The 6,000-nt window shown below is 40.7% G+C and overlaps 1 protein-coding gene across 2 annotated transcripts in view; it reads left to right on the top strand.

Moving 5' to 3' along the window:
* The first annotated feature begins 976 nt into the window (after window positions 1-976).
* Window positions 977-6,000, top strand: part of TEX2 (testis expressed 2) — a 74,338-nt gene continuing 69,314 nt past the window's right edge. Inside the window, exon 1 of one of the 2 annotated variants that reach the window (XM_077780298.1) lies at window positions 977-1,045. The gene's annotated coding sequence lies outside the window, so the exon portion shown is untranslated. The remainder of the gene's footprint in view (window positions 1,046-6,000) is intronic. The other variant, XM_077780297.1, reaches the window with a different exon arrangement.

Below are 6,000 nucleotides of genomic sequence, written 5' to 3'. Positions count from 1 at the left end.
GGATGGGAATAGTGGTTTGTGTATATAGTTGGGTATAGGAGACAAGATGGCAACTCCTACCACCTTCCCAGTGAATTAGGGGCAAGGCCATCTGCTTAGAGGGAGAAAGGAGGGAGACAAAATTGGAGGCCTGGATGAGAGACAAGTCCTGGATGCACACCAGTGGAAGATCTGACTAAGAAATCAGTGAGCTCATTCAGGAATTTCCTGGAAACAGCANATTCTCCCTAGTTGGGATGTAGGTCCCTGGCAGTGGGAGTGACTCGCAGGCCTGGGGTAGGGATAGCTCACAGGCAGTAGCTAGCAGTGTTAATGATTTAGAGAGGGTGGTACAGATGGTGGTTTGGTCTGAAAATACAGATGGTGGTTTCATCTTAAAAACTAGGCCAGCCCTTCTCTATCTCTTACCTTGCTCTCTTCTCATTAAAAAANTAGGAGGGAGATTATTTTTTGTGAGAGGGTATGGAGTTGTGTCCCTGTAAGGATAGGTGGGAACCTGGAGGAGGTATAATTTGAATCCAGAAGAGAATGAAGCTTTCTGTTGTCACAGCACACACAAGTGCTGACTATCTGCATCTCATTTTTAGTAGACTCAGCAAACTCTCCACCAATGACCAGAAGTGAGGGGTGTTTCCACAGCTGGGCTAAGCAAGACAAGGTCTAGAAGTATTTGTTAATGTGAGATGAACTATTTCAATATTACTAGAAAAATATTTTGACTTAATTGCCTTAGACACATTAATCAGTTCAAGTGTACTCTGGTTTCCTTTGCTTGACTTGAGCAATTGCCAAGAATTTCTCTGGGGCGAAATGAGAAAATAAGACTCTAAGTAGGTTCTGTTTCATGAATATTGAATCATAGAACCATAGACGTATAGAATTTAGAGCTTTCTGGGAAATTCCTTGAGGACATGGAAGGCCCCCTCAGTTTACAGTGAAAGAACCCAAGGCTCAGGGAGGTGAAGTGGGTGAGCTCCATCACTATCATTTGAGCGTCATGGTCTCCCTGGGAGCTCCTGGCCCTGCTACCTCATGGCTTCACTCGGTATGAATTTTCAGTGGCTGATTGTTCTACTAACTGAAAAATTATCAGAATCTCACACTTGGGTGGAACTTTTAGGCTTGGTCTATCGGCTGCCCTCAGCTCAAGACCTTCCCTGTCACGTCCACAATGGTGGTTGAGTAGGATGGGGGATGTTATCTGATGGGGCCTATGGGCAAGTAGGCCTCTCCAGAAGGAACCTCAGTGTGGCCATTTGGCCATCCAGGACTGTGCCACTGCCACAAATGCAGTACCTTGTGACTTCGAAGGTCTTGAGCGTGGTCTTGGGTTTCTTGCCTCCTTCCCTTTTCTCATCTACTGTCCTTCACTTGGAATGTACTCTCGACCCCTGTGTCTCAGTGGTTAGCCTGTCAGGTCTACAAGGGCCAGCTCACACATGCCTCTGTAAAACCTTTATTCAAGTCACCTTCTCTTACCTCCACCCATTACTTTACTTCTCTCTCAGAGAGGTTTTTTTTCAGTTTGTGAAGAATTTATCTGAAATACTTTCCTCACATTGAAAAGCTAAGCAATCCGTAGATACTAATGGATTCAGATATATAAACTAGGTTTTCTAGTTTACTAATATAATTTGGAGGGGGAAATCCAAATTCTTTACCGTTTATTATGGCTAAAAAATACAAAGAAATTATTGTTCATATCCATCAGTTCTTCTGAAGAGTTTGATCCTCATATGAGGAACAGAGAATAGTATGTGTGTTGCATATGCTATTGTCATCATTTTCTGCAATGATTTCAGAGACTGATGCTCTTATGCTGATGGAATGGGGAAGGCTTCCTTGGGAAGTATAAAACCTAGGGGCGCCTGGGTGGCTTAGTCGGCTAAGTGCCCAACTTCAGCTCAGGTCATGATCTCACCTTTTGTGGGTTCGAGCCCTGCCTTGGGCTCTGTGCTGACAGGTAGCTCAGAGCCTGGAGCCTGCTTCGGATTCTGTATCTCCTTCTCTCTCTGACCCTCCCCTGCTCACGCTGTCTCTCTCTCGCTCTCAGAAATAAATTTAAAAAAATAAAAATAAAAAAAAGGAAGTATAAAACCTAGAAACTGTAAAGTAAGAGACTGAGAGATCAGCACCTCAAAATCAAAAGCTTTATATATGTGAAAATTAAATTAAAAGGCAGATCAGAGATGGGGGGAAATATTTGCAACCCACAGGAGAGAAAGTGGTAACTGTCCATGACTCATAAAGTGAATAGGAAGAACCCTTGAGCAAGAAGTATGAGTGACCTGGTTAACAGAAGAAGGGAAACAGAGGGGGAAAAACGTGAAATGATTATCAAAGTACTGAGATTCCTTTTTACCATCATTCAGATGGACAAAAATTAAAAATAGTGTTCAGTCCTGACAAAAGTTCAAGGTGGATGCCTCATACACTGTTAATAGGAGTAAATTAAATTAGCAAATTGGGCAAATTGGCAAGACAGTTCCAAATTTGTAGATAGGCACCTCCTTTGACCCATCAATTCCACCTCTAGAAATGTACCCTAAAGATAGAGTTGCACTTGTATACAAGACTTATAGAAAAGGCTTTTCAAGATAGCAGTGTTTCTAATAGTGAAAACTCAAAAAAATCCTCTAATTTCTATCAAAGGAATGAGTAAGTAGATGATGGTATATCTGTACTATGTAGAAAGAAGCATGTGCATGTGTGCATACCTGCTAATTTATATATATAGGCATGGGAAGAAGTCCAAGAAATAGTAAGTGAAAAACAAACTGCAGAGCAATATGTATAGTATGATCTCATTTAGGACTGAAAACAGAAACAGCTTTATGTGTTTGTGTGTGTTGATAAATGCAAACAAAAGAAGTAGAAGGAAGGACATATTCTAAACAGTTGATTTGAGGGGAGCAGGAGAAAATTTTACTTTTCTTCTACATACATCTGTTTTAGAAGGTTTTTACAATGAGCTTAAAAACTCTTTTCAAAACAATGGAAGTGAAAATGTACATATGCTTTTTAACCCTGTGATACCGCTTCTAAATCTACTTACTGAGAAGATAATCAGAGAGGCAGTCAAAGGCTATGTATCTATGTATAGAATCATAGTGTATTGTAGCATTGTTTGTAATAGCAAAAAATTCCAAGTAGTATCCTGTGTTGAAATGGTTCCATTCTGGAATATTCATTTTATGTAGCTATTTAAAATCATGTGTAAGGGCACCTAGGTGGCTCATTTGGTTAAGCGTTCGACTTTGGCTCAGGTCATTATCTCGTGGTTAGTGGGTTCGAGCCCCACGTCCGGCTCTGTGCTGACAACCAGCTCAGAGCCTGGAGCCTGTTGCAGATTCTGTGTCTCCCTCTCTCTCTGACCCTCCCCTGCTCGCGTTGTCTGTCTGTCTCTCTCTCTCTCAGAAATAAATAAAACATTAAAAAAATTTTTTTAAATAATAAAATAAAATCATGTGTAAAAGAATCTCTATTGACATGAGGAAATACTTACAAGCACAGATAACATTTAAGGAATGCTTGTTCTGTGCCAGGGACCATACTCAGTGCCTCATTGTTTTATTTAATCTGAATGCTCTTCTATCATTACCATTTGACAGATGGAGAAACAGAGGCTTAAGGTAAATAATTTGCCTGCGGGTCACACTACTCACAAGTTATTGGAACTGAAGCCAAAGGCCTCACAGATACCCATGTGCTGGATTACTTCACTGTGTAGTCTTGGGCATAAAAAGAGAGGGCATGTATACATATGGCGTGACTCACAAAAATGAATCTTTCTGTACCTTAGTTTTCCCATTGGGTAAAGTGGGGGAGGGATGGACTAGTACAATTTTATATTCCAGAGATCGTGATTTTATTTTAAAGATTGATATGCATTCACATATAGTTTTCTCTACATTATGGAAGTATTTGGTCTAAAAGTAGAAAGTAAAAATTACTAATAAGTCCATTATATAGACTGGCATTAATGCTGCCTGCATTTCTTTTCTTTTCTTTTCTTTTCTTTTCTTTTCTTTTCTTTTCTTTTCTTTTCTTTTCTTTTCTTTTCTTTCTTTCTTTCTTTCTTTCTTTCTTTTTCTTTCTTTCTTTCTTTCTTTCTTCCTTTCTTTCTTCCTTTCTTCCTTTCTTCCTTTCTTCCTTCTTTCTTTCTTTCGAGTATGGGAGAGGGAGAGAGAGAATCTTAAGCAGGCATCATGCCCAGTGTGGAGCTGGACACAGGGCTCCATCTCCGGACTGTGAGATCATGACCTGAGCCCAAATCAAGAATCGATGCTTAAACAACTGAGCTACCCAGGTGCCCTCCACCCACCTCTGTTTTTGCCTAGTGCATGTATGGAATGAACATTATTGAGGCACTTAATAGGTACCGCAAAATTGGTGTCAGAAAAGTTTTTACTATGTTCTCACCATTAGTGCAATAATGATGGGTTTGTCTTAGTGTGCCCTTGACAGCATCACAGATTATATTTCAGTGATGGTATTTGATGACTAAAATTGTTCCACTGATTTGTTTCCTAGCTATCTGTTGTTTTCAGTGAGCTGAACCTTTTTTGGTTGTTTATTCATTGGCCATTTGAACTTTTAGATGAATTGCTTGTTTATGTATTTATTGATGCTATATTGGGAATTATCTGTTGATGATGCCTTCATAAACCTGACCATTTAAGACCTTAAGAAAGACTATCAGAGAGTCCTTATGAGGGGAAGTTCCAGTCTCAGGTAGATGCATTTTTCTTACAGGGATGAATTGGTAGTCTGTGGTTCATATTTGATTTCTTTCTTTTTTTTTTTAAGTTTATTCATTTTGAGAGACTGTACGCTCATGAGCGCACAAGCATATGCATGAGTGGGGGAGGGGCAGAGAGAGCAGGGAAGAGAGAGAGAATCCCAAGCAGGCTCTGCACTGTAAGCTTGACTTGGGGCTTGAACTCACAAACCTCAAGATCATGACCTGAGCTGAAGTCGGATGCTCAATGGACTGAGCCACCTAGGAGGCACCCCTAAAACCAGACTTCTTAACCACTTGGAATTGATTTGGCTTGAAAATTTAAGGAATAATTGGTGAAAAGTACACGGCACCTCTTTGCACTTCCTTTGCAGCTTACTGTGAGCCCATAAATATTTCAAAATAAAATTTTAAATCGCTCAAGGAATGGTAAAATATAGGCTCCCTGCTGTAACTAGCCTTGATCATTTTGACTGATACAACAGTGGGAGGCAGGAGGGAGCAACAGATCCAAAGCTGAATGATGGTGAGGAACACTGCTTTAGTTGTTACTTTTTAAAGTTTATTTATTTTGAGAGAGAGAGAGGGAGAGGGGTGAAGGAACAGAGAGAGAGAGAGTCCTAAGCAGGTTCTGCACTGTCAGCACAGAGCCTGATGTGGGATCAAACTCATGAACTGTGAGCTCATGCCCTGAGCCAAAACCAAGAGTTGGACACTTAACCGACTGAGCCACAAGGTGCCCCTTTTTGATGTTTTTTGTTTTTAATTTGGAAATCATTTCAATATTTAAAACGGTTGCAAAAATAAAAACTGAATAAGGAGCACTATACCACTTTCCCAGATTTGCGTGTTGTTAACATTGGACCCGTGAACATCAGCTTTTGAAATGTGATTTTTGGTGACCACAGCCACTAACGACTCTTCTTACCCTCCTTCCAGATTTCCAACACCAGCCTCCTAGCTTCCAGGCTTTCACTCACCTGAGCAAAAACATCTCCACCCAGTTTTCGCACTTCTCAAGAATCTACAGGCGCTGTTTCCTAAGATTTAAATACAAACCCAGGGGCGCTTGGGTGGCTCAGTTGGTTGAGCAACTGACTCTTGGTTTCAGCCCAGGTTGTGATCTCATGGGTCGTGGGATTGAGCCCCATGTTAGTCTTCATACTGAATATGGAGTCTGCTTGGGATTCTCTTTCTCTTTCTCTTTCTGCCCTTTCCCCGCTCATGAACGCTCTCTCTCTCTCAAATAACTAAGTATA

This window comes from Crocuta crocuta, unplaced genomic scaffold (genome assembly GCF_008692635.1).
Source record: "Crocuta crocuta isolate KB4526 unplaced genomic scaffold, BGI_CrCroc_1.0 scaffold288, whole genome shotgun sequence".
Classification (NCBI taxonomy): Eukaryota; Metazoa; Chordata; class Mammalia; order Carnivora; family Hyaenidae; genus Crocuta; species Crocuta crocuta.
Note: the sequence above shows the minus strand (reverse complement) of the source record. Positions and strands in the feature narration are given on the sequence as shown.